Source organism: Eupeodes corollae, chromosome 1 (genome assembly GCF_945859685.1).
Source record: "Eupeodes corollae chromosome 1, idEupCoro1.1, whole genome shotgun sequence".
In the NCBI taxonomy this organism is placed as follows: domain Eukaryota; kingdom Metazoa; phylum Arthropoda; class Insecta; order Diptera; family Syrphidae; genus Eupeodes; species Eupeodes corollae.
Window position 1 is genome coordinate 294,414,529 of NC_079147.1, and position 19,716 is coordinate 294,434,244.

At 31.0% G+C, this 19,716-nt stretch overlaps 1 protein-coding gene across 2 annotated transcripts in view; it reads right to left on the minus strand.

Annotated features, from left to right (window-relative positions):
• Window positions 1–18,857, minus strand: part of LOC129940526 (tyramine/octopamine receptor) — a 239,966-nt gene extending 221,109 nt beyond the window's left edge. For both annotated transcript variants that reach the window (XM_056048891.1, XM_056048890.1), the window contains exon 1: window positions 17,987–18,857. The gene's annotated coding sequence lies outside the window, so the exon portion shown is untranslated. The remainder of the gene's footprint in view (window positions 1–17,986) is intronic.
• Between the last annotated feature and the right edge of the window lie 859 nt (window positions 18,858–19,716).

Consider the following 19,716-nt stretch of genomic DNA (forward strand, 5'->3'; position numbering starts at 1 on the left):
AGGAGACCCTTTTATCTGCACTAACTCTAAGGGAAATAGGTCTAATTTATATGTGAACATCTCAAGCCCATCGTCAACATCTTGATAGATCCTTATCAGAGTGGTTCAGACCAGGAAAATCCACAGTCGATGAAATACTCACACTACGGCTGATCCTGGAAGAATCACAAGACCATGAAATTGACATAATCGGAAAAATCAGCGTGATGACAATGCGGCTTTTGTGAGTGTTGAGGCAGAGACGGCAGAAATGTATTTACCGGTTAATAAGGGAAAAACAAAGTACAAGCTATCATAAGAAAGGTTCTACAATACCAAAGTCTCGGTCAGAATGTCACTTAACAACTTTGAAGTTGTTAAGGACTTTGCTTACCTAGGCTCCGTAATGAGCTATCAGCTATGGCTAAGTCACGTAGAGTGCATTCAAACTAATGCTCCGTCAAGAAAAGTTCTATCCCAAAATCAAAAGAATAATTTTGTAAGAGATTTAGTTGTCCGAAATTCAAATCTCGAGCTGCAGTTTGTCTATCATTCATTTAGGTTGTTTAAGATATGCGTTTTTAAAAATGTTATAGACAAACAAAAACGATATTTTTAAAGCTAAGATAAGAGACAACGCATTTGTTACCGAAAATATTGTAATATTATATCTTCTGGTTACAGAATAATTTTAGTATGCTAGGTAGTTTCTAGAAATTCTTATAAGTTTTAACCTATGAGTCTTCATTTGATACTATTTCAAGCTTTGAAAATCTTGAATTCAAAGTTTACATATGGATTTTAAAAATTGATTTGTATTTGAATTAATTTGTTGTGCTGATTTTGGAGACAAACTTTAACTTTAACTATCCGCTCAAAATTTTAAAATACCGGTTTTTAACATTATTTTTATTTCACTAAATATATTTTTAAGAATGTATTTTAATAGCCTTGTCTGGACGAAGACCGATTTGTTTCAAGAACAAAAAGTACTTTGAAACCGTTTTGGCTTTTTCTTATTCTCTATTTAGGTTAGACAGGTGAAATGTAGGTTTTTTGAAAAATCAATATAATGAAATAAATATTTAAACTTAATATTGAATGTAGTGATTTTAGACTTAAGAAACCAATGCCGTTAATTGGATTTTTTTCAAAAAATATACTTGTTTTTTATCACGTTACAATATTTTATATAAAATTTAATTCAAGTCTCTAGCGTTATTTGTCCATGAGATATTTAGGCCAAAATGTTCAGCTTTTTCTTAAACTGCTATGGTAAAAAAACCACTCACGCAATTTTCTTGAGAGCCCTTTCTGCATCTTTCTGCCTTATTAACTGTATAACAATATTTATTTGAAGTCAATATCTCTTCTGGTTCTTGAGGTATGGCCGACGAAAAAAACGTCGCAAACGTACGGACGTACGAATGTACGAACTTACGTACACACGCACGCACAGGCATCTTTCTAAAAATCTTTTATTTCGATTCTAGGGACCTTAAAACGCTGAGAAATGTCAAAATTTGCAATTTGACAAATAGCCAAACCTCCAGCTAGCTTTCATGTGCATCAAATCAATGGAAATTATATACATACATATTAGGGTGTCTCAAGAAACTTAAAGTGTTTTTTTTTGAACGCATACCCTCCAATTTTGTTCGTTATGTGTCAAAACACATGTAAATAAAATTTAATTTAACTGTTAATGAAAGCGCTAATCTAACTATTCGCGAGTGTGTTATTTTTTACGAAAAAAGCAAGGATTCCTACTAAATCTTTACCTAACAGCGTTAAAAAAATGGGGTGATTTATACCAAACTTGGAGAGATTTGCAAAAAAATGCGTAAAAAACTGGGGACGTGTTCAAACGACGTCCACAAGAGTTTGAAACCAATTTGGACAATTTATTTGATATTTTTTACGCAGATGATCTCCAATTGATAAAGATAAAAGAAGATAGAATATTTTTGCAACTGCAACGAGAGCCAGGACGACCCGGTCATTTAGCTGGAGTGGATAAAAAGCTGGCTGAAAAAGAAAAAAAGGTCACGACTGAGAGCTATTCAAGAAGAAAACCGGCGAAACAAATCTTCTTCTGCGACATCTTTGTGTGGACCCTTACAGGTTGTTTTATCTCCAAAATTTGGAGATGAAGATAGTGACCTAGACTTCGAAGAAAATTTAGAAAATGAGCTCGAGACCCCACAACCCGGAAAAGGTACAACTGAGGTGAGAACAGATATCATTACTCCTAAATTATTAGCGTTAAATTTGATTGAGGACACGCGGCCTGGGACCAGTAAAACAGGAATAAAAATAGACTTCATTACTTCTAAATTAGTGGCTGCCTGAGACCGGTGTCAGTTGAGCATGAGAGATTCTGTTTATATTATACAAGCTGCCATAGAGGCATTAGGGCATAACCCTGACGAATTTACAATAAGTAAGTCTTCCATCCAACGTATCCGTACTCAAAAGAGAGAGGAACGCGCCAAAGCAATAAAAAAAGATGTTGGCAATAAAGTTCCAGATGTTGTCACGGTACATTGGGGCAAACTTTTACCAGGTCTAGATGCAAAAATCGAAAGAAGAATGGCTTCCAATTGTTATTACTTTTGATAAAGAAGAGCAAATCATTGGTGTTCCCAAATTAGAAAATTCTACCGGCAAGGAACAGGCGCATGCTGTTTTGAACAGCCAGTTTGCAACAAGCCCCGATATTCCACTGTTTAAAAAGTTTAAAGATGGTTGGAAAAATATAAACTCCGTAAATATCAACAGTTTCAGAGAAAACTTACAAGCTTTCCTAACCGTTTCACAGATAGATGAATTTATTAGATTCTATCAAACAGAATTGAACAAGGAAATAGTTAAAGATGATTATTCGAGAATTGATTGAGCTCTGTTTGATGTTTTTGAGAGGAAATCCAGAAAAGAAGTTCAAGATTAGACCTCCAGGAGCCATGCATCAAGCTAGATGGATGGCAAGAGCAATATATTCCCTTAAAATGGTTTTACTTAGCTCTCAATTGAAAATAACTTCCAAGGACAAAGCATCACTATTAGATGTATGCTACTTTATTGTAACATGTTATGTTAATCCATGGCTTCAATGCATTTTACCAGTGAAATCACCTTACCAGGATTTGTGCTTCCTAAAGGCAGTGAACGACTATGAACAAGTGGATCAAAGTATCTCGAAAGCAGCTCTTAAAAAAGTTTAGTCAGCATTTATGGTATTTGACAGATGAAGTAGTCATGCTATCCTTATTTCACAATGAAGTGGTAAAAGAAACTAAAACTAAAATGGTCGCAAATTTGACGAGTGAACAAGTGTCGACCCATGAGAAACGGTACATTCCATCCAAGGAAGAACTTGCCGGTTCATTAGATTAGACCTCCAGGAGCCATATATACATAAAACAGTTTCAGTTGTCCTTTTATTTTGAGGTTTTTTATCTTTATTATTTTGTATTGTTTCAGATAAGAACTTCAACCATCCTTGGTTGATAATTGTTCTTGTCAAATGTATGCTGATGACGTTCAGCTGTTCCTAAGCTGCCCACTTGGACTCATTGAGCATGGAGCTTTCTGTGTCAATGAAGACCTTGAAAAAATTTTAAATTGGTCCCAATTAAATGGTCTTATTTTGAACCCAAAAAAATCAAAATGTGTAGTTATATCTAGAAAGAGTCTAGATCTTGATTATTTTCCGCCGATTTTGTTGGGCAATGCTCCAATCGAATATGTTGAAACTGCCAAAAATCTCGGAGTGACTTTTAACCGCTTTTTGACTTGGGACAATCATATAAATGGACTTGTCGGCAAAGTATATGGTGTTCTACGTGCATTATGGGTTACCCAGTCTTTTACGCCGGTAAAAACACGTTTACTTCTTGCCAAAACTTTAATATTACCGATTTTGACATACGGCTGCGAAATATACTGCAACTGCAATTACGTAAGCAAACGTAAACTCAATGTTGCCTTTAATAGTACTGTTCGTTACGTCTTTGGCCTACGAAGATACGATAGAATATCTGATTTTGCTACGCTGCTGCTGGATATGCCGTTTGAAAATTATCTTGAACTTCGCAGTTTGATCTTGCTCTCTGATATACTGCTTACACGCCAACCACAATACTGTTTTGACAAAATTAGTTTTGCTACCTCGAATAGATCTCGTCAACTGATTCATCCTCGCTATTCGTTTTTAACCTCCGAGCGTCAATTTTTTGTAAATTCAGTCCATCTTTGGAATTCCTTACCACGCAATATTAAAGAAATTCAAAACACAACAAGAATTAAAAAGGCTTTAAAAAGTCATTTTTCAGTAAATACTTAAATGAAATTTAAAAATTGTATTATACATAAATATATATTCTTTTCTCTCTCTCATTATCGTTTAGTTATATTTGATTCAATTTTAATATTAATTTAACTAATTGCTTGCTCAACTCTGTAAAATAAGCTTATAACTATCTTATAAGATATTGTATCTTACAGTTATTTAGCAATCACGAAATAAAATAAAATAAAAATAAAATAAAATAAAAAAAAACTTAGAAGATTTCGTGTCGATCAGAAGCAAGTTCTTCTTCGCTCGACTCAAAATTGATGACAGTTTTCTTCAAGAAATTCCATATTCATGGAATACTTCAACTTCATATTTACAAGCCAAAAATGCTGTTTCAACACTCAGAACTGTTAATGACACTGCTGAAAGAGCTGTTAAACTTATGCAAGACTTTCATTGTTTGATAACAGTCGAAGATGTTATCAAACAATTTTTGTTACGCTGTGTTCAAGAACACAGAAAAATATACCCTGATTGTAAGGAGGCAAACCTCAAAAGGAAATATGGTGAATAATAACATATGGATAATGGATATGATTTAATGAAAGAGCAATTAAGATTTGTTGTTTTTCGTAAATAAATAATTTGAAGCAAATTTTATTTCGTTAGAGTTTTATTTTCATGAGTTTTAAGTACTTGAAAACTGAAAAAGAATAAATTCTTAGGCTCTAAGTTTGGCATCAAGTCGGCACGGGTTACTGTTATCCAATCGCTCTAACATTTTTATAGTCAAGTATTTAAAGCTAATACGAACAAAATGGAGGGTATGCATATCAAGTTTCAAAAAAAAAAATGTTCCCTTATACCTTGGGACACCCTATTACATATGTATATTTTATTAAATGACATAGAACAAATGAATACATTAGTTTTCAAAAAGTGTTTGAACTCATCAACTTTATTAAATATCGAAAACAACTTCTTTTGCTTACGAAAATAAAATGATGTAAGAACAAGTCCATACATTTTTTTCTTTTCAAAAATTTTTAACTACAGATCAAACTACCTTGCCGTTTCTGACACAAATTAGTCATCCATACACATCAAAAACGAACTTAATTTTTAGGTTTCTGAAATCACTGTTTCTATAAGTTATCACAAATTGTTATGTATATTCAAAAGTAACCTGCATCGTGAATGGTTTATTTTGGATAATAAAACACGAATGCCTCTCTGGATTCTCTTTTACAATATGATATGACATGAAAGGACGACGCGACGCAACGTCTGTTCTGTACGTCAATTCCATCTCAAGTGATTGAAGTCAAAAGCTAATATTTTCATCAAAATGTCTCTTTTATTATACCTCAATCATATTTTGGTTTCCTATAATATGCTTTTAACCTTTTTCCGAATACTCTTAACACCCTTTAAAATATACTGTTTTAATTGAATAATTGAATACCCCAATGTTTTATAAGCTCCCCATAAGTGCTTAAATTGATTGTCTAATTAAAATAAATATTTCCAAGGACCTCAAATCAAAATGTTGGCTATGGTTATCGAGAATGTAATAATCATATTCAAAAAAACATTGCCCTTTCAAATCTAATTCAATTTTATCGGTCAAAAGAGTTCCAGCATGTATTAAATTAAAAGTACTTTAAAAATAATAACTGGGTCAACAAGGTGGGTAGGTTTTTTCACGGTTGACATAATTCCACCCTCTACTCTCTGCCTACCCATGAAATATTCAAAGCTTAGATATTGATCGACTTTGGGGTATTTTACACACACTCCTATTTTTCCTATTGAATAGACAAAAAATCACTTAAAAATACGTCTATCATGTTGCACCCATCCCTCTGTTGGTCTTCCAACTTGATTTCATGACGAAAAAATCATTAAATTTATTATTTTTGTTGATTCAAAGAAAACAAACACATGCCGGTACATATAAAAGAAAATAAAAATCTAATTTTGTATAACGTCTATAAAATTTATAGAAATCCAATATTTTGTTTCCCGCGTAAAATAACTCACGTAATGATTTTTTGAAATGATCTCATTTCTCATTCATGAACCGTAAAATTTGGATCCATATGGAAATGTCTGTTTATTATGTAAATATTATGTGAGGTCAGTTCTTCTAAATGAACCATATAATTATTATTGTTATTTTTCTTATAAACTTAATTAATTAATTTAAAGTTTATTTTTTGAAGTCGATTTAATTGAGATTTTTATGATAAACATAATTTTCTTAAAATAAAACTCAATAAATGAGAGAGTGCTTATGACAGCTTATTAATATAAATTTTGTTTTCTTAAAAGTGTTTATTACAACCGGATAAATCAATGGAGGTACTCAAAAATTATGATTGGCAAGTCGCCATCTTTTGGCTGGTGTTTGATGGAATTAACAGACAAATGCATTTAGCCTTAGATTTAATTTTTGCTCTATGAATACAAATTGTCAGATGAAAACATACTTGATTGACAATTCTTTTCAATATTTGGCAAGAAACTAGAACATTAAAAGCGTTAAAAGCAAAATAATGTAGATCATAGAGGATGGAGATTATTAGCTTGAAATAGAATTACCTGGTAATAATATGCACTACGGTTAGCTGTTTTTAATGATTTGTTATTATGACGTGCAAAATTAGTTTTGAAAGTAGAAAATAAAAATTAAGAATTCTTAAAATTTTGCGATGAAAAATAAACATTTAGATGAAAATGGCTTTTAAAGGAAAAGATTTGTGCTTACAAAAGACATTACGAACAAATTGAAAATGGAAACAAATTAAAATATTTATAAATACGAACATCAATCTTATTCCAAAACATTACTTTCTGTCACACATTTCAAACCTTATACAGAATTTTTAGCTTTCAATAACACATGTGACAATACTCGTATTTTCTGGCATTCTAAATATTAATAGCATAGTAGAAAGAAAACGCATTGGAAGTAGCCAATTTTTTTAGTTAAAAATTTGTACGTAGACTGTAGAAAATCTGTCAGAACAATAAAAAAAAAAACAAAAATAGAAGAAAGTTTTGTGAAAATGAAAAGTTAAAATTAACTTAGCAAAACAAAAACTAATAATATTGACAATTCTCAAGAAGAAATGCTAAGAAAACATCTGGAAATTGAAATTCTATTAAAAAAAAATTGATTTAACAATTGCAGCCTTACCATAAAATATAAACTTCAAGAAGGGGGTTTGTTCGTAGACTAGTACATTAACATGTGGTGTTATCTTTATATACCTACCTGAATCGAGATGAAATGAGCTTGATTCGACTTAATTACGGTTGGGGATCGGAGATGAAAGATGGAGTTGGTTGTACAGATAATATATTATGGTCTGTTTATTTGCACGTTGTGTACAAAAAATATGGTTTTGTTTTAATCAAATTTAAAAAAAATTGCACATGGAGTTGGTAGCATATTCTTATATGGTTCTGAACTATTTAGTTCTTCATTGTTCAACACGAATCAAACTATCGAACTTGCTATTCATAAGAAATAACGAACCCCCTTTTGCATTTTAGAAAATGCTGTCAAACTTAATCATTTTAAATCTTCTTGTGCGGTGAAAACACCAAAACAATTAATTTAATCTAAACTGATATAAAACATTGGTGGTAACATAGCAAAACTTAATTATATTTTCTATTATTTTCACTTGCAAAATAAGCCCAGTTGGTCCATTTTTATTAACAAAACTGAATAATATTAACAATGACAGATTGATTTGTCCCCCAATGGAAAACACCTGATTCCAAATGCGCAATACCAAAGTACAAATGCAATATGAATCGTATCAACATTTGAGAACGAAATAACATAAGATCCATTTGAGACTCGTATAAATGTCAAAAACCCAACCGTAGTAATATTCTACTTAAACTTTTATGGGTAGTATTCATACTGCGGATATTGTTTTTGTTATTCGTGTAAAATCCTACTGTACTATAGATAGATTTTCCAACAAAACTCGGGCAATAACTATTGAAAATCTGTATACTGATGTTTTTTTTTTGTTGTGATAGTTTTTCAAAAGCCTATGACAGCACGTTTTACGTTCAGAGATATGAAATATATTTTCTTACTACTGAAACATTATCTTACAAAAGAAAAAGAACAAAAAATAAAGTAGATTTTTATAGAAGGAAAACACGATTGAAAAACCTCCATATGGATTAGAAAAAAAAGGGTTCAATTAATAAAATAATATGTATGTATAAGCTAATATACATCATACTTGTACACAATAGTATACATGATAATCAAAGAGTTTATAGCTCAAATTTACATATTATTATTATATAATAACAATTAGAACTTAATACTAGTTAAATACATAACAAGAAAAAAAATAGTAAAATAGTAAATAAATAAATAAATTAATTAATAGATAAATTAACAAATAAATAAAAAAAATAGATACAAACAAAAATAGATAAATGACATCAATTGAACATGTAGTACATATAGTACAAAAATAAATAATATAGAAAGAGGAAAACGAAATAAGTTAATTGTTTATTATCACAGGTAAGTAAGCTGTTGTATAAGTAGATTTTCCGAAATATCGCAACTGTTGTAAAAACTATTCGTTAGCTTGCAAATCCTATCGGAAATCAATTCGACATTCGCTCTATTATGCAAATCAAGAGTAGAATGATGCCAAGGAAGATTTAACATCATTTTCAAAATCTTATTCTGTGAGATTTGTAGTCTTTTAATGTGAGATTTTGCTGCATTTTTCCAATTGCACCCATATAGCAATATTGATTGGAAAATAAGTTTATGAATTAGTATTTTATTTTTGGTAGATAGTGGTGATTTTCTGTTAATAAATGGATAAAGCATATTGATAGCAAGATTAATTTGCTTTAAAGTGGTGTTAATATGAACCCTATAGGTAAGTTTGGTATCTAGATGTACTCCAAGATACTTTACAGTCTGATTCCAATCGATTATATTTCCATTAATATGGATTTGGCTTCTGGGAAGGAAACAAGATTTTCTTTTTCGGGAAAAAAAGATGGCTTGCATTTTTCCAACATTGAGTTTAATCTTCCATTTGCTATAATATATTTCTAAAATTTTAAACGCATTTTTTAGATATGTCTCAATATTGAGAGAAAATTCATGCGATGAAAAAATTGCGGTGTCATCAGCAAATAATGCTGATTTGCAAAAAGGAAGCACTGGGAAATCAGAAGTATATATGTTGTACAGAGATGGTTCAAGGACGGATCCTTGTGGCACTCCAAAACAAAAAAAAAACGTAAATTTGAAATACCACTATTGACACGCACTTGAAAACATCTACCAGACAGGAAACTTTGAACGATCTTACACAAGTACACTGGAAATTTAAAATTTATCATTTTATATACAAGACCATCGTGCCATACAGAATCGAAAGCTTTTTCTATATCTAACACTATCATTCCTGTTGACTGTCCATGTAAACGATGTTCTTTAACATGGTTACAAATTCTTTGTATTTGATGGGATGTGCTGTGACAACTTCTAAAACCAAATTGCTCGTCAGGAAGGAGATTTGAATTTGAAACAAACTTTGAAATTTGATCTTTTATGACTTTTTCATAAATTTTACTTATGCTGCTGAGTAAGCTAATGGGTCTGTAGCTTGAAGAAACAGCTGGAGGTTTACCAGCTTTCAAAATAGGCACAACTTTTGCCTTTTTCCAAACATTGGGGAAATATTGAAGTTTAAGCCATGAATTGACTATAAATGTTAAGTACCTAATCGCGTTCTTTGGCAGGTTTTTCAGATAAACATTTGTTATACCATCTAATATTCTTTATGTTTTCTTCGTTAACAAAAGCATTTGATGGTGTTGTCACATTTAGAGCATTTGTATTTTGAATTAGGACTTTGACGAGATCATTTGTCTCCCTGTCACCTAAGTTTTGTGAAACCAAATGGTTTTTTGAAAAATTCCTTGCAAGTTCTTCAGCCATTTCATTGTCGGTGAAGTATATTGATGTCGAGTCCTTTAGAAATGGAAGAGTTCTATTTTTATTTTTAACAATTTTAATGATATTCCAAAAAGGTTTATCGTTTTTATCTAGAGAACTTAGCTTTTTATTCCATTCATGGTTGCGATGTTTCATAAGCTCATTTGATATCATCTTACTGAAATAAGAAACCATTCTTCTAGAGAAGGGTTGACGATAACATTGCCAATTCCTTTGATGGAGATTTTTAAATTTAATAAGTTCTAGTATATTAGATGGTAATTTTGTATGTAAAGTTTCTCTCTTTACTCTTTTAGGCACACTTTCATCTATTGCAGAGTTTATGTTTTCTGTAAAGTCATGAATCAGAAGATCCACATCATCTTTACAGTTAATATTTTCGAGCTGTGTAGGGTTACTTTGGATTTTTTATTGATTTTTCTTCTAAAGCAAAACCAGTTTGCTTTTTAAGATCTTGAAAGTATTGCACATTTTTTTCACCCGACCATAAAAGGTCACAAAAAACAGGATTATGGTCAGAGCTGAGAGCTTGAAAACTAGTTGGTTGGGATATAAGACATGGTACATTTGACACAAACAAGTCAAGAACAGAAGGACTACCACGTGAACCTGAATAATAATATGTTGGACAAGGAGGGTAAGAAATATTAATTGGAATTGACAAGGGCAGACTTGCTAAGATATTTCCCCAAGCGTTAGCTCTTAAACATCCCCAGTCTCTATGGCGACAGTTAAAGTCACCGCCTATCAAAAAACCACCGCTAATTGTAAAAAACTTTTTTAAATCTTGGGTTAACCATTTTCTTTTGAGTTCAGAAGAAGTTCCACCAGGAAAGTACACAGACAAAATTTTTATTGATGTTTGGTTTTTAAGCATAATTTCGATACCAATACTTTCAACAACTCGTGTCGGAATTATTGGTAAAAGCAAATGTCGAATTGACCTCCGTACTATAATTGCAACCCCACCACCCATTTGATCAACTCTATCTAACCGATAGTATTTGAAATTGGATGATGGAAGTTTGATTACAGAACTAAGCCAAGTTTCAGTTACTAGTGCGATATCAATGTCATTACTATTCAGAAAATTTAAAAACTCTTGAAACTTATTTCGAATGCCTTTAGCATTCCAAGCTTGTATACTGATTTTAAAATTTTGATATTTCTCGACGTTTCAAGGTCCTCAGAGTCGAAATAATAGATATTTAGAAAGATGTCTGTGCGTGCGTGTGTACGAACCAGTAAAGATAATATCAATTTAAATAAATTTTGTTATACAGATAATATTGCTGAAAGGGCTCTCAAGAAAATTGCGTGGATGGTTTTTTTTACCATAGCAGTTTAAAAAAAAGATTAAAATGTTGGTTAACCCTAAATATCTCACGAACCAATGACGCTAGACACTTGAATTAAATTTGATATTATAAACGTGATACTTAAAAAAAAAATTTGTGACCTCGAAAATTTAACGAATAAAAAATTATCGAAAACAATTTGTGCAACGAAAGCAAACATTTTTAACATCTGGTAAATTTTGTGAAAAAACTCAAATTGACAGTTTTTTTTTTTATAAAAAATAAAAATCGAACAAAAAAACAGTACTTAAACTTGGTAAAAATTTACTTTCGACTCAAATAGCTTTTAAAAAATTAAAAATATTGTCTCCAATTTTTTTTTATTTTACAAAAAATATTGTTTTCGATACTTGATTTTTGTAAAAATCCAACAGTGTGTTTAAAAGAAAAAAAAAATCTACAAAAATAGTGCGCAAATTTGGAAAAAAAAACCTAACTATTTCCTTTATATGAAAAAAATATTGTTGGTTATTTTAAAATTTTTAAGAAAAATACAACTAAAAAAAAACTTTTTTAACCCAACACGAAAACCTACAAACTTTTAAGCAAGACAAATCAATCGACGGGATCGGAAGTTATCAGTGTGGGTCGCATCCCAGCCTCTTTTTTTTTTTAAAGAATATGGTTTTATTCGAAATTCAAATGAAATTTGGTGCTTAAAGAAATAATATTAAAAGCTTAATGATAGGTTAGGTATATTTCATTTAAATTAAAATACTACTGTTTTTAACCGATATTCTCTTTTCGATTTCGAATCACTTGAAAATATCATAAATTGAAATCTAAAACACAAAAGGTCACTTTTGTTTGTAATTCGAAAAAGAAAATATCGATATAAAATTGTTTTTAAAACTCAAATTTATATTGATTCAATTTCAATTTAATATTGAGTAAAAGTTGATTGTAGAACCAAGTTAAATAAATAAATTAGGTGACGGAACAGCCCGTTGGGAACTAGTTTCTAGTGATTTAGACCTCTCAACCATTCGTATGTGCTAGTCATTATGTCATGGATGGAGGGCACCTACAGTTGCAAGCCGAATCCCAACGCCTAATTTGGAGGATTTATCAATTCTTCGCATGAGGAAAATAACTTTAGGTGGCACAGTCAGGGATCGAACTCAAGAACTCTGGTATGACCGTTCTACTCACTTCCGGTTGAACGCTATTTTGTATTACGTACGTTCAATTGTTTCGTATACGAATGGATTTGGTACAAAAAATAGATCTCCCAAGCATATAACACAAAATTTCTATAAAAACATTTCAGGTCCTTAATTGATACTGAACGTCTGCAGCTGTTCGTGAACAACCTAATAGGTCGTTATTTGTATGGCTTCAGACCAAATATTAACACTACGGAAGGTGTTGGGAAATATCTTGGAACTTTACATCGATACCCGCCATCTGTTCATCGATTTTATAGCCACATTTATGACGGCATCTAAAGGGAAGGGCTCTACAGAGCATTGTCTGGTTTTGGCATCCCTGTCAAACTTATCGATTTTTGCAGAATGACGATGAAGAATGCACACTGCTCTATCAAGATTGGTAAAGATCTCACCAATGTATTTGATGTAATAAAGGTTTTAGACAAGCCGTGCGACTTCTTCAATATCGTTCTGGAAAAAATTGTACAAAACTCTAGCGTCAACACTAAAAGCACAATCTTCCAAAGGTCCATCCAATTAGTCGGATACGCTGATATTGACGTAATTGGAAGATCAAAGTATAATGTGAGTGGATCGTTTTTGAGCATTGCGATAGAAGCAAAGAAGATGGGTTTAGTGGTCAATGACGGCAAGACCAATTATATGCTGGCATCGAAAAAGGACATTGAACAACGACGCCTTGGAAAAAACGTCACCATGAACTGCTGTTACTTTGAAGTAGTTGAAGACTTTTTCTACCTAAGCATCGTTTTAGACTCAAACAACGACACCAGCGCTGAAATCAAACGAAGTATAACTCTTGCAAATCGCTGCTTCTTTATACTAAGAATTCAATTGAGAAGTAAAGTCCTCTCTCAAGCATCTAAAATCACCATCTATAAGACACTCATAATATAGGTTCTCATTTATGGCGCTGAGGCCTTGACCTTGTCAAGAAAAGATGAGAGCGTCTTAGGATGCTTCGAGAGAAAAATGTATCGGGTGATTTTTGATCCTGTCAGCATAAATGGATAATGGAGGAGAAGAAAGAAAGCTGGATAAATTAGAGCGAATGGACATCAGCACTTCAACCCGGAAGTCCTTCGAATCCAACCCCGAGTGACGGTGCAGTAGAGGAAGATCTCAACCAATTTGGTGCCGAAACTGGAGACAAGTAGCTATGAACCGAGCTGGCTGGAGACGCATGTTGGTTGAGCCCCACGTCCGCCCTGGACTGTAGCGCCACCTTAAGTAAGTAAGTAAGTGATTAACATACGGAAGCTTTGTATAGAACTTTATATTTAAGTCCGAATTTTATAATTAAATTTCTTATTGCATTTAATATAAAAACATTTGTTCCTAAATACAAAATTTTAATTCGAACTCAGAATTTTTGTTTTCATTAAAAACAAAATTTTGCAGAAAATTTAAGTTTAATCAAGTTTTCTTATTTAAGCCGTTTTTTTTTAATTTATTAACATCAGGCTTGTTTAAATTTTGTATACAAATTTACAAACAAAATCAACTTGGCTCTGAAAAGAAAACTCGAGTTTCCATTAAGAACAAATTTCATTTTGTTTTTAATTTTTGAAATCGGAATAATTTATGCTTCTTATTATATTTTTAATAAATTGGATTTTAATCAATCAGTCAATCCTTGCTGAGAAAATTTGGTATATTTAAATATAGTTTAAGTTCTTTACATTTTCCTTATATCAAACTAGTGGTTTCGATGTTGCTGATCCTCATGAAGAGTCATGATTGTCATTTTTTTTTAATTCAATTTAATTTATTTAAATAATTTCTTTAAAAAAACAATAAGAACAAACAAGTTCTTAAAGAATGTTATCAGAAGACGGATAATGAGTGAACATTGTATGGTAATTCAAATATTAAAACAAATTACCAAATGAACAACATTGATGAACTCTAGAAATATATTGGAAAATTAAAGAGTCCGTACATTTTTTACTACAAAAAGTCTTAACCAAGGAGGAACTTTAAGTAACCTTAGTTAAAACCAAAACAAAAATAATCTTAAAGTAGTAGATTCAATCATTCCTAATATTGATTCCAAGTCAATAATCGATAACTATTTCAGTAAGATTTATAACTACATCTTTTAGGTTTCTGGTAAAAAATGTATAATCCAGAATAAAAACGGGCTACCTAAAAGGATACTCAAACATGTACATTTTTTCGTTTAGAGCATTTTTTTATTTAAAGTTTTGAATAATACAATCAAAACTATACACAAAGATGCAATCGATTTGAAGTTTCAAAGAAGGTCTACAATTTTGATACAGAAAATGTAATTGGTGGAAAAATTTAACATCTCTTGAACTTCTTTTTAAACCAAATTTTATTTGTTTCCCATTCCAAAAATTTAAAAAGAAGCGACCCACACTGATAACTTTCTATCCTGTCTGTAAATTTGTCTAACTTAAAAGGTTGTAGGTTTTTGTTTTTTGTTAAAACACTTTTTAATAAATTGTATTTCTTATATAAACAAAAACAAAGTGGATGAATGAAATTAATTTTTAGTCAATATCTTCTATAGCTCACGAGATATCAAGAACCGAACACCAATTTTTATTAAATTTGCATACTATTTTTTGTAAATACTATTTTTTTAAGGAAAAACGAACAGTTAAATTTTCTAAATATCAAAAACAATATTTTTCGCTGGACAAAATTAGTTTGAAGCCAATATTTTTAATTTTTGAAAAGATAATTGCGTCTGTAGTAAATTTTTACCAAGTTTTAGCATTGTTTTCCTTTAGGTTTTTATTTTTTATAAAAAAAAACTGTCAATTCGATTTCTCTGAAAACTTTTTCAGATTACAACAATTTTTTGTTCGTAAAATATTCGAGGTGACAAATTTTTTGGTTCTTGAGATATTCAAGGCTAACCAAAATTGACGCCTTTTTTAAACTGCTTTTGTAAAAAAAAAAACACACTCTTTCAATTGAGAGGCCTGTTTTGGATCTTCCTGCATTATTATCTGTATAACAAAATTTATTTGAAGTCGATATCACTATTGGTTCTTGACCTTTGGACGACGAAAAAAACTACACCCACATACATATCTCTAAAAATCTTTAATTGCGACTCTAGTTCCTTAAAACGTTGAGAAATGTCAACATTTTCAATTCGACAAATCAGGCCGATTACAATAACTTCCTTAGCTAAAATAGAAAGAAATTAAAAATGGATAGAAATCCTAAGTAGCAAACTGTTTTAAAAATACTATTTTAAAGTACCTTAACTTAAACTGCTTCCATAATTAAAAATAAGCACAGAAAACTGATTTACGAAAATAACTTCGTCATGTTTTTAAGTATTAAAAATTAAAGAAAAACATAATTTGTTTTCGGATTTTTTTTTTATTAAAATGTATTTAATTGAAATTTAAAAAAGTTCAAATTTTCTTACAGTAATTTTTCTAAGTGTTAAAATGAAAAAATACAAATCTGATGATTTGGTTTCTGATATCATGAGAAAAATCTTTTTAAATTTGTTTAATTTAGTTTTTTTTTTCTTTCGAAGTAAAATCAATAATTTTAAATGAACAGTGCTTATCTTAAATCACAGTAACTAAAGTATTTAATTTTACTCACAATAAATATTTAATAAAATAATTTTTATATCGTAAATATAACCTTGAGGACAAAATGAACAACTTTCTTTAGAACGGGTCTTTGAGCTACAAGAACCCTCACCAAACTGAGCTTAACTTTTAGCTCATTCTTCTATTTCTATCTTAGGGTTGAACCTGAACCAGATAAAAAAAATATCAAGTTCAATTTTATCCCTTATCCGAACTTGTCCCATTAAACTTATGTCTCAAGAGATTAAAATATAAAGTATCCATTGTGTCTAAAAACAATCATTCGTAAGCTATTATATCAGACAATGTGGACCCCAAAGCAACAAAGCAAAAAATAACAAAAGAATTTTTAATCAAAAATCAGCCTCTATCTACATAATATTTCAAAACAATACACATACAAAAACGTATCAAATCTTTTTTTAAGGATATACTTAAAATTCCTATCAAAATCTTGACCATTTCATCATTTTCAGTATTGAAATAAAAACAAAACAAAAACATCTTGAAAAATAAGGAAGCAAAACTCTTTTGGATTGCAGCCAAAACGATTTCAGCTTTTTTTATTTCTAATCCATCAGTATGCCATATGGAACCATATACAACTTCACACAAGTATGATGAGTGTGATGTGTGATGCCTTGAGCAAACAAAATATATAATACAATTCTTGAAATTCAATCAGGAAACCCCTCAAAGCTATATATTTTCATATAATGTACTATGCACTGTTAACCTAACCAAACTAAACCTAAACCATCATCATCGCCAGGATATAGACGTAGGTACCTATAACAACAACAACAAAAAATAACTTCACATATATCACACATTTTTCCATTAAATTTTCAATCGAATCGTAAAATTTATTTCCATTAGGACGTGTTGGGTTGGCTAAAAAAAGGATAACAAAAATGTATACATGACGAAGAAGAGGGAAAACGACGACTAAGGTGGTTGGAATTTATAGTGTGTAGGGAAAGAATAGAAGAAACTGGCTAAAACCTATTTGCATAACTGTTTAATGTTATAAAAACCACTTTGTAAATCCTTTTCAAGGCAGCACAAGGACGATCCTCCTGATGATAACGACAATAAGTCTAAAGGAGTTGGTGATGGCAAAAGAAAGGGAGAGAGAGAGAAAAGAAGAGAAAAAAAAAACAAAAGCACTGCATCCTTTCGTTAACACACAAAGTGAATGTTTTACATTCCAGCTAAACTCGAAGCATATCCCTTGATGTAAGTTATACCTTACCTTACCTTACCTTACTTAACCAACCTTTCTTAGCTTAATGCACGACGACGCACAATGAACAAAATGAAAGAAAAAGTTCAGTCTAAACGGTGAAGTGATACAGTTTTCTACGAAAGGACCAACGACGACGCGTTAGAGTCCACTTCAGGCTCAAGGCATAGAAAACAAAATAAAAGTTCAAGAAAAACACGTATTATATAGATCTTTCCGGTTCAAAGAAAAACAACAATGGCTAAAAACAGCAAATGCAAATGTAAATGCAAGGAGCAGGGAATAGGGTCATGTTTTGTTCTTCTTGTGGACTTACCAAAAGGAAAAGGACACTTTTCCATCATATTTATGTTGTTTGTCCTTTTAGAAAATATACTCGTGCTGGTATAAGGATGAGTTTCCGTTTTCTTTTTCCTACACACTTTGTAAGATGAAAATGTAGCACTTTGCAAAAGGGATGTCGTCCTGGGATGCTGTTGTGTATTTTTGAATCTTTCTATATCTGTTGCTTATGCTTTGATCCTAGTTTTGTGAATTGCTGTGTCACAAAACAAATTAAACAAAGTGAAATATGGATCCTTTCCTCTGCCGTGCCGTCACAGAACGCTCACAAGACAGGACACACAGACGCACTCACTCACTTGACAAAAATATGATTATGACACTTAGAATATGTGCAATTTAATATTTAACGAAATCACTGCAATCCTTGTTTCCTTTTCTTTTTTTTTTTTGGTAATTTTGTTTAAGGATGCACGAAGGATGCACACAAATATTCACATGACCACAAAAAGGGAATTACTTTTTTTTTATTTCAAATCAGATTTCTTTTTTTAATCTTAAACTTTGATCCTTTTAAGTCAAAAGGGAGGAGACATTGTGGAAGGCCGAAAGAAAGGATGCTACTAACATGGTCTAAGGATAATTCTCAGCTGAAATGGGAATTCTAATTAACCTAAAGAATTGATGGGACTTTTGTGTGTTTAAAAAGACAGAAGAACATGATCATCTTCAAAAACACTTTTTTTTTCTTCTTTTTTTTTAAATAATTAAGTTAATGAAGCGTGAATAAAATGGAATTTATCATATCACTCGACCGACACTATGCGCGATATCATCCGTCGGATTGAAAAAAAGTAGAGGTATCTCTGCGATCCCGAGAAATACATCAAACCTATTTCGCTGAAGGCCAGATATCAACTGATTTTGTATCTTTTTTGATAGCAAAGCTTCGAAAAATTGGTCGAGTGTCGACGCTCGTTGAAGTCTTAAATAGAGAATTACATACTGTGAGAAGGTGCATGCGCAGGAGGAAGCCGGTCAAGAAATCTATGGTTGTTTTGAAATTTTTTGTTTTGTCGACAAAAGCAAATGTAGAGAGAAAGGATTGATTTTTATAGGAAATAATGTTGCAGTATTTTTAGCAACATGTTTCTTACTGCGAATAGAAGAAGCTTTTTGATTTCAAGACATTTGGTTTTTGGGTATTTTTTTAAAGGTGCACAAAAATTAAATTTAATATAGAAGTTTGATATATATATATTTGCAGTTATATTTAAATTTGCTGAAATCAAATCAAAATATTTTTTTATTATTTAAATATTATTTCAAAATAGTGAAAACTTTGTAAACTCAAAGATTTTACGAACTAATGACACTATCGCCTTCATTTAAACAAAATCAGCTAACAAAGTTTTTGTTTAATTAACAAGAAAAAATTTTCTATTATTTTACATTGAATATTATACGATTCAAAATGTTGTTAACTGAACAAAAATTTTTTGCAAAGAAAATGTGTGTAATTTTTAGAAAAACCGAGTTGACAGTAATAAATATTGTTAAGAATTGATTTTTGACTTGAATATCTTAAAGTATTGAAGTATTGACTTTTATCTATATTATCTTATAAAATCAAGTTTTGCAAACATTTTACATTTTGATTGAGACAATTGTTACAAGAAAACATCATGCACTTGAACCAGTCCTAAGTAAATACAACTTTTATTGAGACCTTAGGTGAAATGGATTTTTCCCAGGTTAGTGAGT